Raw genomic sequence first — 19,901 nt, 5'->3', positions numbered from 1 at the left:
AAGATCAGCTTCGTTTGGCACGACCAAGATGTGATCGTGGTTTGGACTGCAGCTTCTAAATTCACCTTGGGTATTAACTTCTGGGCAAAAAGACACTGAAAGTGCTAATGTGGCCAAAAAGAAAAAAAGAGAACCAGAGATAAATTGTGTTCTTGCCTTGTTGCACTGATTTCTCTGCCAGTGTTTCAATGGCAAATTCCCCTTGAGCCTCACTTCCATTGACAGTACCACACAAATGCTTGAAATCAATGATTTGGTGAATGCCATTGAGAGAACCAAAGGAAAAAATGCAGGAGGTTATACTCAGTGGGACAAGATGGCAGTGCAGCCTCCCTTCCCCTCTACTGCTGCCTTACTCAGGGCATTTGTTTACGTGGGATCATCCAGGTCTTAATGTTGCAACACTTGCACATCCTTGCATGGCAGGGAATGCCTCTAACACCTGCATGTTCTGCAGGGCCTTTTCCAGGCTTTGATCCCTTTCTGAATACCCTTGTGGAGTGGGCATCAGGAAGCGATGATGTGGCATATGCACAGGTTGGGGTGTAGGTAGCTCCTGTGAACCAACTGCTTCCCCTAGTAAGATGCAAGAGAAAGCTGTGGCGTGTAGGTACGGCAGCCGTTGTCCTGAGCTAGCCAGCCCCAAAACTCTGAGCAGAGTAAGTACCTTGTAGAGGAACTGTCTGACTGTGCAATTTGTTAAAACAAGCATTCGTTAAAACAATGGGATTGGTGAAAAGTTTGCAGATTAAGATTTTGCTTGCTAAAGGAAGCAAGCAAAAGAAGATGAATGACGTGTCTGTGCTTGTGTACGCTTGCCTTTGCTGCTTCTCTCCAGCGGTGGGAGCAGAGAGCGTAGTGCCTGTGTCAGGAGGGGGTGCCCAGGTGTGTAAATCTGTGCTGCTGCTGGTCTCTGGGGGCTCCTGGAAAGGGTTTTGCTGCTGTTGTAGCGGAGAGACCAGAAACAAGTTGATGCACCTACTGGTGAGCTAATTGACAGGACACGCAGATGTGTGAGCTTGTCATACACCTGTAAGTTGTGTCATACGTCTGGAAGTCATCACAGTGCCAGTGGTACATGCTGCGGAAGGAGCAGCTTTAGAGGGGGCTGCTGCAAACCTCACTGGCGTGATGGTTTGTTTTCCCTTCCTCTCAGTACAGCTTGTTTGCAAACTGCAGGACTAAGCTAGAGATGTGAAAGAAAGAATTAGAGGAATTAGAAAAATCAACTCCCCTATTGAGCAATTAGAGCATTGCTTGCTGGACAAAGAACTTCTCCTTGTACTGCGCTGTTTTCCTACTGCCTCTGCTTTGCTCTGCATGTCAGCAAAGTGTCTTGCAACCTTGACCAAACTTCCCAGCTCTCCTAATATTTTCCCACTACTCTCTACCTATTTATAAAATTATTTCTGCTATTTTGGTACCTCACTGTAACAATTCTTCAGACGTACAAGTTTATGTGTCCGAGTTAAGCCCAGTAAGATTTCTTCAAAGCAGATGCTACCTTCCTTGGTTCCTCCAGAGCACCCTGGATAGCTCCGCAGCTGAAGCCTCCTATCCCGCTTTCGGATTTGTAAGCACTATATATGTTAGGATCCCCCCAGGAACCACGTGTGGATGAAAACTAGTTTACTGTGCCAAAATCTTCCCAGGCTCACTTTACCTTTCTTGATGAAGCCGGCTATAATCTACCACTGCTAGTTTCTTTTTCTCTCCAGGTACGTGCTGTTTGCTGCCTGCCAAACTGAAGAGGTTTAGCTCAGAATTGGAAGTGGGGACTGTGCTGTTGTCATTGATTTTACATGGAAGATGCTCTGGTGATAGGCAGCCAGATCAAAATCCGATGCGAGGACGTGCACGGTCTTATAAGACCTTGGAGAGTGAAGGGCCAGAGGTGGTGTGGTTTTGGATGACTACCTCATCAAATTATTACTTTGATAAACTGCAATCTACAAAATGCTAGATTGCCAGAACTATCAGCAGGGGAAGGCAGGGACTAGCAACCAGGTTTTATTGCCAGGTGCACGTTTAAATCTGGAGTTAACTATTGAAGTAAATAAAGTAATACCTGATTTTCTTCACAGTAATTGAGACCAGGATCTAATCCCGTGCCCTGAGGAGGGATTGATAGTTCTCACCACTGCTCTGTTGTCCATATAAAGCAGGAAGCTGAACAATAACCTACGCTTGCACAGACATAAAGGGATAAATTCTTGCTCTAGGGACTCCGATTTTGAGTCTAGGAGATGCCTCTCTGCTGGGCTGTTGTCATCTCACTGAAATAGGTCTCTGTTATCCTCCCTCTGCATGCGTCTGAATGTGTTAGGAGGTGTGGAGCACTGTGTTTTCCAGAGCAACTTCCCAGGGGGCTCCTAATACTACCTGAAACTATTATTTAGTGTTCCTGTGAGGCTATTACACACCCCAGATACAGCTTCATTTTGATGGTGGGCAAAGCGATCGATACCTTTGTATAAAATAATTATTATTTACCAGGTGCTGAGAGTGGGCTCTCTCCTATGCAAAACATAGAAAGGGACAAAAACCTTTGCATACAGGGCCAGAAGGGGAAGGAAAGGCAAACGGATTTCCAGTCTGTTCGAGGGCAACCACAGTTCCCCTTGTCTGGTGTTGTGGGGTCAGCCCCAAATCATAGGACAGGGAGAGAGGGGGGCAGAGGGCCGGGTTCTTGAGGTGTGGTTTTGTGTGCCCTTTGCGTGCAGCTGCTGTGCTCGGAGACGGGCGTTCAGCAGGGCAACGCGCTCCGAAACTTCGCACGAGATGCTCTGAAGGAGGCTGTTTGCCGTGCGAAGCGCTGAGGGTGCCACAGCGCCAAATTCCAGCCCCTGGGCTCACTCTCTCCCGACGAAACGCTCCCCGAGCGCAGCCGGGGGCGTCGGTGCCGTTCCCTCCGCGCTCCGGGTGTGTTGGGGGCCGGCTGCGGCGGGCAGGGCGCGACCCCGTGGCTGGCACCGCGGCGGCGTCCCGGAGGGCAGCGGCCGGGCTGGGGAGCCGGGAGCGGGGCTGGAGCGGCTCGGTGCGGGCTCGGTGCGGGGCCCCGTGCCCGCGGTCTCTTTAAAAGCCGGGGCCGGGCGGGGCCGGGCCGGGCTGGGGGCGGCGGCGGCGGCGTGCGCGGGGCTCGGGCTGCTCCGGCACCGCGGCGCGCTCAGCCCTGCGCAGCTCCGCCCGCGGCTCGCACGGCTCGGCTCGGCTCGGCTCGGCACGGCCAGCCCAGCCTCCCCGGGACCCCCCGAGCCTCCTTGGCTGGGGCCACGCTGGAGCCCCCCGCCCCGCAGCGGAGGCGAGCCGCGAGTTGGCTGCGGAGGTGAGCGGGGTGGCGGGCGGGGGGCGGCACGGCTCGGCTCGGCACGGCTTGGCACGGCTGGGGCTCCCTCCCCGGAGGCGCTGGGCTCCGGAGCCCCGCGGGTGGGCTTGTGCTGCCCCCCGCGAGGCAGCCGCCCGGCTCCCCTCGCTCCCTCCCGGGCGCTGTCCGGCCCCGGCGGCTCCTGCCCGACTTTTTGGGAACCGCGCTGCCCGCGGCGGGGCTCCTCCGAGCGGAGAGCGGGGGGCCCCGCGGAAAAGAAGAAGACACCGCGCTGAATTACGGCCGGGAGACGCTTAGGGAGAGCCTCCCGTTCGGCTAAAGCTTAAGGATTTCTTCTTGAAAAAATTATTAACGAGGAACGAAGAGAGGCTGAAGACGAAAGTTTTTTTTTCCTAATATTTTTTCCTCTTCCAAGTCTTCGGATCTATTACAGTAGCGCCTTTCCTCCCCGCCTTCCATTTGTTTGTATTAATGATTTAGTAGCCGTCTTGCCTGAAAACTTCCACCGTGAGCAACTGCTGTGGGTTTTCAGGCAGTGAGTGACCTTAAAGGTTGGTTCAATGCTTTCTTCGTGCAAGATGTATGTGAAATACCCACCTCTTTTTGCCTTTTTTTTTTTTTTTTTGTCTTCCGTCAAATAAAAAAAAAAATCACCTGCTTTATAATTTAAAAGAGAGCATCATTCAGTCAGGGAGTGATGTAATTCTCCTACCTAAGGGCACTGACTCTGGTGCTTTGCAGGTGACTTGTCTTTTGCTTACTCTTTAAATTTATTTTAATTGCAGTCCTTTGTAGCTAGGAAGTAACATATTTAGCCAGGGCTCCATGAGGATGCATTTTGTTAAAATTGAAATCTTTCAAAAAAAAAAAAAAATTCCTCATTTCTCCCTCCCCCCCCTCAAAGAAAACAATAAAGAAGATTAGGCATGAGATCAGCGGCAGAAAAACCAAAGCATCGGGGAGGCAGAACCCAGGCTAAACCCATCAAATTGTTTATAAAAAGGACACTTCCAGCCTTTCGCTTTCCCGAGCTCTTTCCACCTTTCCATGGTCAAACCGTTCAACGCTTCGTTGAAATAGTTTTAAGAAATTATTATTATTTTTTTAAATATTAATTGTTCCTCCGGTATTTTTTCCTGCACGCAATTGTTCTGTGGTGAGCACGCAGCCCTCCCAAAGAGGCGAGTATTGACATGACCGCTCACCAGCATCGGCTTATTGCGTGTTTCGAGGGGCTGCTTTTGGAGGGGGGCGAACTCTTCGCTAGGCTGGCGAAAAGTCTCAGGGAGACGTTGAGTAGGTGGGGGAAAAAATGATCACAAAAGGTTTTGTTTGCCAGGCGGATAGAGCCGGTTATTAAGCGTAGCGTGAACCAGAAGGGTGTCACGGCTGCCGTTGGTTTAAGTTAAAATGGTCATCGGTATTAAGTTGGGCGAGTTTACCTACGGGTGAGTGGGGCTCTGGGGGGAGGAGGTTGCTGAGATTATTGCTTTTGGTTTTGGGACTGGGCGCGCTTCTATCAGCTGAACGAACTAGACTATTGTGTAGAGCTCGTTTTCTATTTCTCTATCGGTTTCTTTTTCGGTCTTCGGCAGTTTCCTAAACAATTGTCTGTCTCTAACAAAGTATCTGGTTTGGGGGAGTGGGGAGGTGCAATTGGGGATGTTTGAAGTTTGGGGACGACGGGAGCAACAGGGCTGTATGTATTTATTAAAAAAAGAGAAAAAGGAAAAAAAGGAAAAATAAAAGAAAAAAAAGAAGTTAGGAGGTAAGGCTTCTCTTTCTGGAGCATTCGGGCACCTTCCGGTGGGGTATGTCTCTGGGCTTTTAATTATTTATTTCACTTTTGTCCTTTAAAAAATGAAGTAGAGCGAAACCAAAATGAAAACGAAATAGAATGAGAGCAAGCGTTGAGAAATAAATAAATAAAAGAAGGGAAGGGCTGAAAGCCCAGTACTTGATTTCATCACCCCGGTGGTGATGGCTTCTCGATAGAAGCGATATCTGCCGATATCACCCCTGTTCCATGGCTGTAGCCTGGCCTCATTTTACGCTGCCTTTCCACTGAACATGTTGACGTGCTGCTGCTTATATAAGGGGAAGAACAAATTCAAGCGGATTAGTGCTTGGGATTTTGAGATCGGCTACCCAGATCGCGTTGTGGGTTTTTTTCCTTTCCTTGGGGGAGCTGATGGGGGAAGGCTGGAGAAAGATGGGAGGGGGTGAAATCGGGATGTGCGGTTGGGGGAAGATGGGGGTGATGCGGGGAGCAGCTTATTCGCATAATGTCTGCGTTGCGTCCCTTTTTCTTTTCTTTTTATAAAACCCATTATCTCTAAAAACACATTATTCTTCAGCCCGGTCTAAAAAAAAAATAGTGGGAGGGGTTATGGTAGCGAGGGGGTTTGGTATGGGAGTCATTAGACCCACTGCTGCAAAACCAAGATACAGAAATCCATCTGCACCAACATTTCGGGGGGAGGGCGGGCGTACAGAGGGGGAAGGGATGGATTGTCTATCTTGGATTAGCGAAGTGGAGCTTTGTATTCTTCATTTTCCTCCCCATTTTCTGCCATTCCCCCCCATCCCCCCCATCCGCACACCCGCTTTCCTCCTCCCAGCCCCCACCCCCCCGAAGGTTTCTCGTCCCTTGACGAGAAAATTCTGTGTTACATCCTGATGGCTCTGCGGCTTTTTTTTTAGTGCATCGCAACGGTGGCACGATGACCTTTGCTTCATGCCACGCAGATTCGGGCTCCCGATAGGACCGCGAGCGCAGCTCGGGCACACGTGCACGCAGACCCCTAGTCACGTACCTAGGACAGGCCATGATTTAATCCCGGTTTTTGCGTGCCCGTCTTTGTGTGTGCGGCTGATAAGCATTGGCAGAGGGTCGGGAGCTCAGTAAATGCCAAAGGCACGTCCATCCATTTCGCCAGCCCAGCTCGCCGCGCTCTTTTCCAGGACGTGGTGTCGCACATCATGAGATTTTTGTGCCGGGGAGGGGTGTGCCCTGCGCGGGCGGCAGGGACCCAGGGCTTGGAGGGAGCATGGATGTACTGGGGAGGGAGGAGTGGGGGGGGACAGACCTGACGATGCTAATAACATTATTTTGGTCAAATGAACGTCTGGTGATAATGATTCAGTGTAACCATCCGTGAAATACATGCTTGCGACACACTGGAATAAAGGTTACTCCAGGGAGCTCCAGCGGAGCCAGGCGTGCTCGGGGGAGCGAGCCGGCCCCTTGATGGGGGAAACAAAATTCATAGGCACCCCAGGCCCCCTCCCTTCCCAGCGCCTCCTCACGTGTCCGAGCTGGAGGGCATCGAGATGGAGAGAGGGGGCGGGCTGCACTGGAGCCAGGACCTAACAAAGCCTCCCCGCCTCGCCCTGCCATGCCATCCTGCCTTGCCCTCTCTCGGCTCGTCCGTGTGGTTGATGCAGGCGATAGGGGAATATCGCCATTTCCAGGCAGTCCCTGCTGGAGGCTGGTGGATGGAGAGAGGCGGGGGAAAGCTCCTTGTGGTTCTGTGCTAGGGTATGCAGGAGGGACGCGGCTCTTTGGGTCTGGGTGGAGCAGGGAGAAGAGGGGGGGAAAGGAAAGGAAGATGAATCCCTTCTTTCCTCCCTTCCTTCTTCCGTCCCTCCCTTCCTCCCCCAGCTAGAGCCAGGGGAAGAGCCCAGCCAGCCTCAGCTGGTGGCCGTGGGCGGCTGGCACGCAGGGGTGGGGATGGCAGCAGTGAGGGAGGCTTTTCCTGGGTGTCAGGCGGTCAGGGCCCCCCGGGGCTCGCAGACCTGCTCAGCACCTTCCTCCTCTGGGCGCGGAGGCCTTCCCGGCTTGGTCATGGGCTGCTTGCATGCTGGGCAGAGGGGAGCCGGGGAGGAAGGCTCCTGTGGCTCCGCCAGCCGCTGCTTCTCCTCTCCTGCGTGTGGTTGCGCCTGCTCCCAGGTCTCCACGCTTCTGGATCTTTCCACTTCACGGAGCGATAGCAAAAGCCTAACAAATAGATCTGTCCAGGGCTATTGTGGTTTGCCGGCCGCCGCTCTCCTCTCTGCCTGACCTTGAGGCGCGGTGGTGAGCTGCGGTCAGGAAGCCGGGGCAGGGACGTGTCCAGCACCGCTGCCGTTGTGGCTGATGCCCGGAGATACCTGGCTCCCCCACTCCCCTGCCTTGTGCTCACCACAGCAATCTCACCTCGGCTGCCCAGCTTCCCCAGGAGCTGCTTTTGATTTCCCTCCCCTTTCCCCAGCCCCTTCAGAAACAAAACAGTGCTGTGGTGCTGGTGCCTGTGGGCAGGGCGGCTCCTGCAGCGGCCAGCCGAGCACCACCCAGCCCCAGTCTGCCTCCCCATTGCCCTGTAGGGTGAAGGTGGGCCCTGGTCTTATGGTTCATCCATTTTCCCAGTGACTAAGGTGCCAGCACGCTCTCATGGCATAGTTGGTTTCTATTTGACACAGGAGCAGAGAAAATTGGGAGAAAGTATTATAGAAGGTAAACCTTAATGACTTCAAAGGGAGCTTTGTAGCTCCCTGGCTGTGGTGCTCTGCCCGCACTCAAGCTTACACAGCCAGCAGAGCGGGGTGAACCTCGCTTAGTGGAGGGGCTGACTGCACCCTGAGGGACTTGCATGCAAGAAGTGAGAGAGGCGCTGAGTTCCAGCAGGGTGTTCAGGGGGTGAGCAGTGGTGCCAGGGGTAATGGATGGAAGTGATAACCGAAGCCCCTGTGCAAAATGGAAGTGAGCTGGCAACCTCTCTCCCCCACTTCTCTCCCTTTTCAAGCCAGTTACCAAGCCATCAGGCAATTCTTAGCCTCTTTGTGTTAGGATTGGATGTAGACTATCACCTTAGAGGATGCCTTCAAACCGCATGCGCTCTGGCTCTAGTCTAGAGTGTTCCAGGGAAGGAAGACTTCATTCAGTCCCTTGTTTGGTGTGGCAGCAGTGGTATTTCAGCAGATCTACTGAATTTCTGGATTTTCTCTTCTACAGCTTCGTCCAAGGCTCCAGAATTTACCTGTCTTGAGAGAAGCAGAGTGTGCTTTACCTCCCTGCTCAGCTTTCCTTTGCCCTCTCCTCTCTTGTAACAGGCTCTGGGTGTTCAGGGGGAAGTGTGAACTCCAGCTGAACTGTGCTCTGCGGTGTCAAGGATAAGGACACACAGTGGCCTGGCCAAGAACAAAATGCTACAGCCAGGAACTTTGTGATGACCAAAAGCCAATACAAGAGATGACTTCTGACAGTGATTCAAGAGACACAGTGTTTTAATTAAAAACAAAAAGCGTCTAACTTTGTCTGCCCCTGCTCCCACCAGCATGCTAAGGAGACAGGCTTTATTTTGGGACTATTGCCAACGCAGCTGGAGCCAGAAATTACCCCAATTTTGGTTAAGCTTTGAAAAATTCTATCAGTTCTCTTCTCCCCCTCATCCTCCTCTTCTAGTTAATAGCAGTCTGTCAATCTAGCACAGTCAGCTCTTAATTCATACAGCAAGTGCTGAGGAGAATATTTTGCATTTTGGAAGCCAAGATGATAGTGGGATTGTTGGTTTCTTGAAACCAGCACTCTACAGAGTCTTGGTCAGGTAATTTGCTTTCTCATTCCTTTGGTTTATCCTTACACCATCGTAGATCGAGACAATTCACTTGTGTAAAGGACTTTGAGCATCAGAAATGATGTTTTGTCCTCTCAGCACCAATCCAGACAGCCAGAACAAGGCACGTCTGTAGAAAGGCAGCATCTGAGAAGTTTGTTCTTTCTTTCTCCTTGTCGTGGGCAGTGGGTGGCATCTTTAGTGCTCCATATTTGTACTGGCTTTTATTGTTTTGGCGAGGAAAAGCCGTAACTTTGGGCTTGGCTGGCCTGACGATGGCTTTGCTGAGGTCTGTGAGGGGTGAAACGCCGCGTCCCTGTAGCGCTGTGCTCAGGAAGCTGGGCAGGCGGACTCCCGGTGGAGGTATGCCAGTGGTGTTGGAAGATCCTGAGGTTCTTAAGAGAAGGTGGGGATGTAATGTCTTGTGTTGCCATTCAGAGAAAAAGGCTTTCTGAGCACTGTGGGCAGCTGCTGGGAAATGCACGCCGTGCAGCCAGCTTGGCAGAGCCCTGTGTCTGGGCTCAAGCGTGCAGCCCCTCGGGACTCTGGGCTGCTGCAGGCATCGCTGCGTGGCTTTGCAGAGGGTGGTGGAGGAGTGCCCACAGCCATCAGGAGCTCGGGTCTGTCTGAAACATAGCACCTTGCCACAGGATTTAGCCCTTCATCTGCCTTGGTTCCCAAGGCTCAGAGCTTTCCCCTTGTCCCTCACAGCCCTGAGCCCAAATATTCCCCCAGGCGTGCTCCCCTGCCTATTTCTTGTCTGCCAGCAGCAGGAGTGAGCCGGGGTGAAGGGAGGGGGGAATCGGGGATGAGGGGCATCTGTCAGCATACCTGGTGTCTCTCAGTGGTGTGCTTAGCTCCTGTCTTCTCCAGATTCCTTTCCTTTGCCCTTGATGGTGAGGGACAGCTTATTTCGAACGCAATCTGCCTGTGTCATTCCTGGCCCTGCCGCTTGTCATCCATCACATCACGGGAACTAATTAACACCAGTAGCTTTGGATCCTGGGAATGACAGTGCTGGGATGGTAGGCCCTTTCAAACATCTGATGTCTCCTTTTCTAACTAGGGCAGCCCAGCCCAGCAGCTCATGGACTCCATTGCCTCTCCCCTGCTGTGCCAACCCTGTAGTGAGGGTGCCCAAGGCCTAGGGCCTGCCTCGCAATGCCCTTGACAGCGCTGCAGCATCCCCTGCATCCAAGTACCTCCCAGCAGCCGGATGAGAGCCAAGGAATGGGCTAGAATAATAATTGATGAGGTTGGGAGGAGGCGATGGGGGGGAGGCATGATGTAAACCTTTTGAAGCTGCCGGTAGCCTCTCTGCTGCCTTTGGGTGCGTGTAGCTGTGTGTAGTCCCAGGGTTTGGGAGTTTGACCCTGGGAGCGCCCTCTGCTCATGGCGAAGCGAGCTGTCCTGTTACCGCTGCAGCGCTCCTGCTGCTGCCGTGTCGAGGTGGGGAAGTCACCAGGGGAATTGGTGTGCTGCTCCACGGGGAATGGCAGGATTGAAGGGGAGGTGTTGGTCATGCTGCGAGGCCACGCAGAGAGCACTTGCTACCCTTCTCCCTCTACTTTCTGCAGTGTGATCCCGTCTTTCCTACTGTTGTGAACCACCTCTAAGGAGGGAAGGATTCCCCTAGGGATGGGGATGCAAAGGAAGGTAACAAAGCAAAAGAATGATGTTTGCTGGCAGCTGAATGAGGATGAGGAGAGGAAGAACTCTCCAGTGGGGCAACTGTTTGATGGGACTGCCTGCGTCTGCAGAGCAGGGAGGTGCTGGCTTCATTTCAGTCTGCTGTTACAGCCTTTTTTTTTTTTCTTTTTTTTTTTTTTTTTTTTTTTTCCAATAATGTGTTAATTAAACATTGATTTCAGAGGAAAAAGGAATCTGCTTGAACTGCAGAAACTAAATGGAGTGAGGAGGAACGGGATCTGGAGAGGGATGTGTGGAAGGCCCTTCTGTCAGCTGTCTTCGTGACCAGTCATGGAGGGAAGCAAGGAAGGGGCTGCAGAAAAGCCTGTTCACCTGAACTTTACAGTCCTTCACTTGTCCCGAGGGGGAATCTTGCTCTTCCTACACGTACACAATTTTCAGTTGATGTTTGCTAATAAGTTGCCAGGTAGTTGTGTTTTCTTAAAATACGACATCTCTTTTAAAACACAAAAAGGGAAGAGAAATCTTCAAAGCATGTTAACATTCAAGAGGTTTTCTGATCAGTTTGATGCCTTCCTGATTTTCTGCTCTTGTGGTTACTGTTGCATCTGTAAGTTAATTGAGCTGTGGTGCAGTTAAAGCACTAGCCTTTAGGTGTGCTTGGTCTCCTAACTCCTTCATAACTAGTAGCTCAACTAGTCTTCATTTACTTCATGTAGATAAGTCAGTTGCTGAACTCAAGTGTAAAATTATGGTGTGCTCACTTAACATTTTCTCTCCTGATCATCAGAGCACTGGGAGGTGAGACAAGATTATCTCTCTCTCCTTTATTTGGCAGAACTCTCTTCTGTTCACTAGACTGGAAGAGCCAGTGGGAGGCCGTGCTGCCCTCCTTTCCTTTTTCCAGGTGCTAGGGAGCCACAGGGAAGATGAGTCCTTGCTTTAGCCTGTGATCTTATCTGGAATAAACCTCTCTGCTGATGTGAGCAATATGTATGGCATTAAACAGTTTGACTTGAAATATTTTGACCACTGTGTTTTCTGTCTTCTCTGGTTCTGGGTATAATGGGAAGGGGGAAATAACCTGTCTGATTTTTCTGAGTATTGCAGAAGCCTGAGTTAAAGTGATCTGGCGAAGATCTTGATCTGTTTGTGCAGTAATCAGAATGGGGTCATTCTGATTATTCCAGAGAAGGAACTCATCCTGGCTGCTGAATCTCTTTCTGCACCATCCCTCAGTACCAGGCTACAGGAGGTTCTGGTGCAGCACCAGGGCACGTTTGGAAAGGAACAGATTTAAGCCACAGAGGAACTATTATTCAGGAAGAGTTTTGACCTGCTGATGACTGGTGAAACCCATAGAGTTGTGGAGGTTGTAAGGGACCTCTGGAGATCATCTTGTCCAACCCCTCTGCTCAGGCAGGCCCACCTGGAGCAGGTGACCATGTCCAGATGGCTTTTGTATATCTCCAAGGAGAGAGACTACGCAACCACTCTTAACATCTCGTTCCAGTGCTTGGTTGTCCTCACAGTAAAGGGATGTTTCCTTATGTTCAGACGGGTTGTCCTGTGTTCCAGTTTGTGCCCATCAGCTCTCACCTTGTCTCTGGGCATCACTGCAAAGAGCCTGGCTCCATTTTCTTTGCACTCTTTCTTCATGTATTTGTACTCATTACTGAGTTCTGCCCCATGAGCCTTCTCTTCTCCAGGCTGAACAGTCCCAACTCTTTCAGCCCGTTCCTCGCAGGAGTGGAGCTCCAGTCCGTTAATTGTCTCTGTGGCCATTCACTCACTGGACTCTCCCCAGTAGCCCCATGTCCTCCTTGTACCGGGGAGCCCAGAACTGGATGCAGTGCTCCAGGTGTGGCCTCACCACTGCTGAGGAGAGGGGAAGGATCCCCTACCTTGATCTGTAACATGCCTCCTCATGCAGCCCAGGACACCATCAGCCTTCTTTGCTGCAAGGGCACACTGTTGGCTCCTGTTTAACTTGGTCTCCACCAGGACCCCCAGGCCCTTTTCTTGAAGCTGTTTTCCAGCCAGGTGGGCCCAGCCTGTACTGGTGCATGACCCATGGATAGCTCTACAGTGGTAGGAAGTGTCAGCAGAGCAGTCAGGGTGGTCCTGCAATTAATGTATTAACTAAAAAGTTTGGTGTTTTCTCCCTGTATATGTCAAATGAGTTTTTCCACACTAGTCCCAACTTTGAAAATTCAAAACTATCATTTGTGAAGTATTAAGAGTTTCTTGAAAGTTTCATGTATCTGAGACGCTCCAGTTTCTGTAACCCTTCTACTACTGTTGTAGGTTGCACCCTGAAATCTTTTTGTACACCACGAAGAGAAGAAATTTTAACCTATCAATAGTTTTGCCTGCATTTTGGACAGAAATAGGGAATGCAGGAAATCTGTGATGGGACTGGGGTGAACCTTCTCCATATGCCAGGGACTCCATATGCCTGATACTGTGTTGAAGTCCTGGAATCAAAATGTGCTGGCTTGTCTGGTTAGCTCATGCAGTACTTAGAGGGTGGGACAGAATATAATTCCAGGTAAATGCATTTAAAATACCTGCGACATCTCTAGAAGCCAAAGGGCTTTATGGGAAAAACCAAGAAAACAAATTGATCCCCATGTAATTTCATACAAGTCATTAATCAAATACATACTTGACAGTGGGTCTAACAACAGTGGACCAAAATGCATAATTTTGTTGAGCAGGGTCTTAAAGATTTAGCTCCTATAATTAGCTGCTTTTTTTTTCCTTTCTTTTAAATATGTCCTTTGTCCTCCTTGTTGGTTGATGTGACCCAGTTAATGAGCTGCTAGCAGCTCTGTTTGGTTCCAGCTTGGGTCAGAGTGATGTGGTGCTTGGGATATTGCAGTCCCTTTTTGGCAGCGGATTATGATTTTCTTGAATGAATTTATATTATCAAGCTTCAGTGAGCTGCTGTTTTCTTACTAAGACCATGGGGTATCACGTAGAGATGCGGAGTGAAAAGGAAGTGACAAATTGAGAGGCTTTTGATAAGACAGTAACTCTTAACGTTTGTGTGAGCACAGCAGTTCTTGCATGCTCTCTTTTTAGCCTGTGTGTAACACGAGGCAGGAAGTTGATCTTCCTGGCACAGCGTAGGTCACACACCTATTAAACTGATAAACTGGAAAGAAGTCTGAATTCAGTACGAAGAAATTCATTGAAGACAAATGAAAAGTGCTGCACTTGGAAAGGTGAAATCAAATGCCTACATGCAAAATGGGGAATAACAAGCCAGGCAACAGTACTGCAGAAAGGGATCTGGGAGGCACTACAGTGAGTCAGAGACTGAATGTGAGTCAACAGTGTGGTGACATTGCAAAAAAGTAAATCTCATTTTCGGGTATATTTAACAGGAATGTCACGTGTAGCACACAGGCGGTAGTTTTTCTACTCCAGCAGCCACAGCAGAGCACTGTGTCCAGCGTGAGCAGCAAAGCCAGGAATGGTGGAAGGAGATGAGGAGAGGGCAGCCAGAGCAGCGAGCGTCACCTGCAGGGAGAGGCTCCACGAGCTGAGCTCCTTTAGTCTGGAGAGAAGATTGACGAGGGACGTGAAAAGTCTTCCGATATTTAAAAGCTTGTTCTAAGAAGACAGTGATTAATTGTTCTCTGTGTCCACTGGGGATGGGACAAGAAGTAATCAGCTTAATTTGTTGCAAGGAAGATGTGGAGATAGATGCTAGGAAAAGCTTTGTGACTGTTTGGATAGTTAAGCATGAAAACAGATTCCTGAGAGAGGTTGTGGTGCTCCCATTGCAGGAAGTTTTCAGAGCAGATGAGATGGAGAGCCACCAGATTTTAACTAGTTTGTTTTGCTAGAATTTTGACCTGTTCAGGGAGGGAATATAGCCCTATACCTCTCGAGCTACCTGAAAATCAAGCTTCTCCCCTTTCTGGCTGTTGAGGTGGGAGAGTGGGGTGGCAGGGCCAGGGTGAAACACTCTGTCTGCAATGCCCCTGTAGCACCTTTCACGTCCCTGGCACAACAGAGTTTTACAGCGCGTGTCCCAGAAAGGCTTGAACAAGCTAGTGTGTTTGGGCAGGGTCACATACACGTCCAGCACTGCCTTTCTGTTCCTGCAGGTAAGAAGCAGAGGGTGTGCCCAGCTTTCCGTGTCCTCTTAACTAGTTCTTATCCTTGTCACTTATTAGTTTAGACTGGGAAGATTTGGATAAATTATTTGGAGATGGGAAGACTTCTACCTCTGTTTTTTTTCCTGTTAAAATCCACTGCAGGTTTGTGTAGTGTGTTGCAGTTACTGCAAGATGATTTTTCTGTGCTCTTCCATTAAATAGTGGACAAGGGCACAGGGTTTTCATCTGAACAACAATTTCTTCTTCCAGTTACCTAAAGCAGAGTAGTGTGGGTTAGGCATGTCAGGGAGGTGTGTTACCACCCCATGGGTTAGAGAAAAGGGAACCTAATGCCTGATCCCATAAAGACTTTGACTTCAGTACTTTGTGAAAGGTGCTCGTGGTACTTCCAGAGAGGAGGCTGTTACTCAGGGAGTGGGGATCCACTTCTCTGATGGCTCAGTAAAACTCTTTCAGTGGCTACTGGAAAGCAATCCAGGACACATTATGTGGTGTTTTACTTGCATTTCTTCCGAATCTTAGATTTACATGAACAGGCAGTCTATAGCCAGTTGGGCCAGGGGTGAATTCCTGAGCATGTCCAGTACAGAGATCCAGTTCCTCTGACAAACCTCAAAGAAGGAAGTTTCTTCCTTTTGGTTTAACAGAACACCTGTGGATACATGTGTGTTGAACTAGGACAGTGTTAGGCTTGACCACTGTGTGCGTGTTTACAATATAACCATTTTTTGCCTTCTTACATAAACTCATAACTGCAGGCTGTTGCCATTCTTTGAGTGGAGGATGAAGATATTATCCTCTACTTCTTGGCACTAGGAGTGAGTCAGGGTTGACACACAACAGTAGGAGGCAACAGTTTGTGTGTAGGAAGTTTGTTCTGTCCAGGGAAAAATCTGTCTAAGGGTTGCATGCAGGGCACTGGTCCCGCTGCACCGCAATGCTGGCATCGTCCTCTGGAGCCCAGTTCTCACACGCTCACCATTTGAAGCATATGGAGAGCTCAGCGGATTCAGGCCTGAAGGGATGGCTGGTGAAACGGTCAAAGTTAGGTTGTGGTGTAATTATTTGTTTACGAGGCCCCAAATTATACCAAGTAATAATTTTTTATGAACACTGCTGTGAAGTCAGGAGGGAAACATTCCGACCCAAGGAGGTAGGGAGATATAACCTAATTATTGCTTTTGTTATTATTCCTGCCTATTGTGGTAGCACCTACACAGTCCTGCGTCAAACACAGGGCAAAAAATGCTCCCTGCCCCAAAGAGCTAGCACACTAATAATGAGACAAGAGACAACAGATGGACACAGATAACTGGGGGAGTACAGAAAAACAAAGATTGGTCAGCAGGATGGGTGGTATGATAGCATGTTGACAGCTTAGCTGTTGTCAAGTTTTCTGTAGGCATGTGGCAAAGGATTACAATAATAATTCAAGCTGCGGCCCTTGCTTCGGAGTTTTTGTGTGCGCATCTTCCATCTGTTTTATTTACCCAGCTTACTTCTCACTTGATGAGGTTTTTCTGTCCCCAAACTTCCCATCATCCACCTGATGGATGTAGGGAGACAGAACTGGCCCATCAGTGAAGTGACCCCTGCAGGTTTTAAGGGAAACAGGAGGTTTTTTGTTACAGAGAGAGAATGAGACAGTAAGCATGAGTTTGATGCTGAGTGTTTAAAAGGATACTGGGGGGGGAAAAAAAAAAAAAAAAAAGACAAGTCTCAGTTGGATGAATGTGCAAAGTAAGTGGCATAAAGCAAGAAGCTTGTTGGCCAAAATGGTGTCCTACCAAGGTGATGCAAAACCCAACTAATACAAGCCCTAGGAAACAATGTTGTGCATATAGTTTATGCCCTTGGTGCTGTATATGGGTGAGTACAAGACTGCCTGAAGGGTGGAGGGCTGGGAATTGGCAGCCCTGTGAGCAGCTGTTCAAGTTGTGAGGCTGTAGCGTGCTGCTGGGGAGCTTGGCAGGCTTGGCTGCAGGAGCTCTACCTGTGCTGGTGGCTGCATTTGCACACATCGTGCTTGGACGGTACCTCAGGAGGGCTGCAAAATGCAGGGGAGGCACCGGGTGACTTTGAGGTGCCCTTCTCTCTGAATTTATATTAAGTTGAGTAACTTTGTGTGGTGCTGTGATGTCCTTTGTCATTCATTGTGTGATGTGGTACCACTGCACAGTATGCCAATGTGAAGCGTGTTAAAACATGCCTGCTGTTAACCCCCACCTCCTTCCACTTTGGCCTGCCATGCCATTTGTTGTTCTTCAGCAGCCATGAACTGACCATGGGACACTAGATGTAGCTGCATGTTTTATGATATGCAGTGATGAATAGTTAAAATCCAGTCATATTTAAACCTTCTTATCAAGTCTTAGGGTCGGGTTGGATGGGGCTTTGAGCAACCTGGTCTAGTGGAAGGGGTTGGAATTAGGTGGTCTTCTGGGTCCTTTCCAACCCAAAGCATTCTATGATTATGTGATTATTTAACTTTTTGTGGGTGAATTGGTTTCCAGGAACCCTTCGATACAGACGAACTGCAGAGTTATGGGACCGTAAGTGTTAGAATACATTTACGGGGCAAGCAGTTATGGACAAGGGAGTTGTCTTTTTTGGGGTTTATCCCTGACTCCCCTGTGTACCTTTAGAAACAACTGATAAAAAGTTCTGTCTTTTTTGGCTCTTAGAACCCCATCAGCTTACTGTGCACTCTCCTGGCGTTCCCTATACAAGGAAGACATTGACAGAATGGAGCAAGTCCAGCAAAGGACCCGAGTTACATCATTAGTAACTGGCCACCATTGGGTTGTCGTACTGCTGACCCCCAGCCTTTGAGTGCAGTGTGCCAGTCATTTTTCCATGTGCTTTGCCATACACTCATCCAGTTCCAGCTCTCTCTAAATTTTTCACAATGATCCCATTGGTAACTGTTTCAAAAGCTATTTCTTCATTAAGTCAGTCTTGTCAGCACATAAGGCAATCAGGCTGAGATTTCCCTTGGTAAATCCATGCTGACTGTTCCCACTTGCCTTCTGGTCATTCAGGTGTTTGGAAATCGGTTCCAGGAGGATTTGCTGCATAATCTTCCCAGGGACTGACGTTAGGCTGACCGGTCTGTAATTCCTTGAATCCTTCTTGCCCTTCTTGAAGAGAGGTACAACATTTACCTTTATTCAGTCATCAGGAGCCGCCTTCAATCACTGTGACCTTTAAAACATGACAGTGACATCAGCTGTTGCTGCATCCCTCGGTGAGGCTGGGACATCTTGTCTGTCCCAAGGACTGAAGTAAGTAAGCCCTGCTTACTTAGGTGTTCCATAATTCAGTCTTGCTCTGTTGTGGGTAGTGCTTCTGGCCCCTGGATACTTCCAATGGGCACGTGAAGCAGAAAGGCTGTGAACAGTCTTCACAGGTGAAGACCAAGACAAAAGTGGATCTAAATATTTTCCATACCCTTTACCACTGTTCCCCTGTCCCATTCAGCTTTAGTCCCACAATGTGCTTAGTCTTTATCTTGCTACCAGTGTGCATTCTGAAGCACTTCTTACCACCGTTCAATTTTTGTGAATTATCATGCAATTTCAAGCTTTCCTAATTTTCATCCTGATGTGCCGAGGCAGTTTCAGTATCCTCCTGGAGAGCCCACCCCCACTTTCACTTTCTATTTGCTTCCTTTTATGTTTGAGCTCCATCAGGAGCTTCCTGTTCAGCCACCTGCTTCTTTCCACACCTGCTTGGCTTCCTGCACATCAAATTCAACTGTTCTTGTGCTTTGAGAATGTTGTTCTTGAAGATCAACCAGGTCTCCTGGGCCCCTTTGCTAGATTATCCCATGTAAGTGCTCAGCGAATGATTTCTTAAAGCTCTCCAGTGATTCTTCTGTCACCATAATTGTGCTGAGAAAATGGTTCTGTTTGTAAACTGATTTATGTGTCATTTCAGATTTGGTTGTTCTTTGTAATTTGTGTCTCTCCCCATGTTAAACACATTATACCTCTTTTCTCTATTTCCGTATAACTCTTTTCTGTCTGCTTTATAGCCTCATTTTGCCGGACTCTGTCCAGATGTTTGCATGAACTAAAATGTGTTTTTTTTTTTTTTTTTTTTTTTTTTTTTCCCTTGAAGCCTCTATTTTTTTATCCTGTGAGAGGTAAGCAATCAAATGGAAGGGGCAGGAGGCAAACTTTTTTTTCAGTCTGCGATTGAGTTGTTTCGTGACAAGAGCAAATTGCTATCTCTATTTCTTATCTCTAAAACGGGTCACAGATTCAATAGAAAGAGTTTAAATTCTTTTTGTTGAAGATCATAGACAATAGACTGATTTCTTTAATCACATTTAGTATGCTCTTCATCTTAGGATTGGTTTGAGATTCTATCCCAAACTGTTCTCTACATTAATGGTTGTCAAATTTATCAGCAGCAGATGCTGCCAGCCTTCAAAATCCTGCGCTGTACACATGTGCCTTTATCCTTAGACTTTTAATAACACTGCTGCTGAAAATCCACCTGAAATGTTGCAGTGGACTACCTATAGATTGATTGCTACAACCCCAACGAACACCACGTATGTAGAAGCTGAACTAATCAAGTTGCATATTGCATGTAATAGTTTTGCCAGCAGTACATCGAGAATCCATGCCATCACTCAAGAGAATAAACACGCATCTTTTTTGTTTACAAAAAGATAAAAATGACTTTAATGATTAAAATAAAATGCATCTATCAATAGTCTAGTCCTCCAGGGTCTTTGGAGAAAAATCCAACTTTATATTGCAACTGTATGGAGAGGAGACTAGTTTAAGCAACTATTATCTATTTAAGTATTTTACTATATTCCCTAGTCAGACATGAGAATTGTATTGTCCTTGGTGCTGTCCAAATGCGGAACAAAAGGTTTTCATTCTGATTTGTGTCTCTGAAGCAGCACAATATGTGATACCAAATTCTTGTGTGCCTTCTCAGTTCAGAAGCATGTTGCAAGAGCCAGGGAGCTTCAGGTAGAGAAGTTTATAGATTGGATAATTATGTGTAACTTCAGACAAGTCTCGTCTGGGATGAGTATGGTTGGAGAGGAGTATGCTGGGTGCTGTGGAGAGGCGATACGAGAATGGAATGTAGAGGTAGCATCTGGGCATGCAGGTAATGGTATAATACTTGACAGACCCCTTTTATCCATCTGTGTGGGGCTTTCTCTTGTACTCC

At 48.6% G+C, this 19,901-nt stretch overlaps 1 protein-coding gene across 1 annotated transcript in view; it reads left to right on the top strand.

Annotated features, from left to right (window-relative positions):
• The first annotated feature begins 3,167 nt into the window (after positions 1 to 3,167).
• Positions 3,168 to 19,901, top strand: part of NRXN3 (neurexin 3) — a 973,627-nt gene continuing 956,893 nt past the window's right edge. The window contains exon 1 of the mRNA XM_072038404.1: positions 3,168 to 3,325. The gene's annotated coding sequence lies outside the window, so the exon portion shown is untranslated. The remainder of the gene's footprint in view (positions 3,326 to 19,901) is intronic.

This window comes from Anas platyrhynchos, chromosome 5 (genome assembly GCF_047663525.1).
Source record: "Anas platyrhynchos isolate ZD024472 breed Pekin duck chromosome 5, IASCAAS_PekinDuck_T2T, whole genome shotgun sequence".
NCBI lineage: Eukaryota > Metazoa > Chordata > Aves > Anseriformes > Anatidae > Anas > Anas platyrhynchos.
Note: the sequence above shows the minus strand (reverse complement) of the source record. Positions and strands in the feature narration are given on the sequence as shown.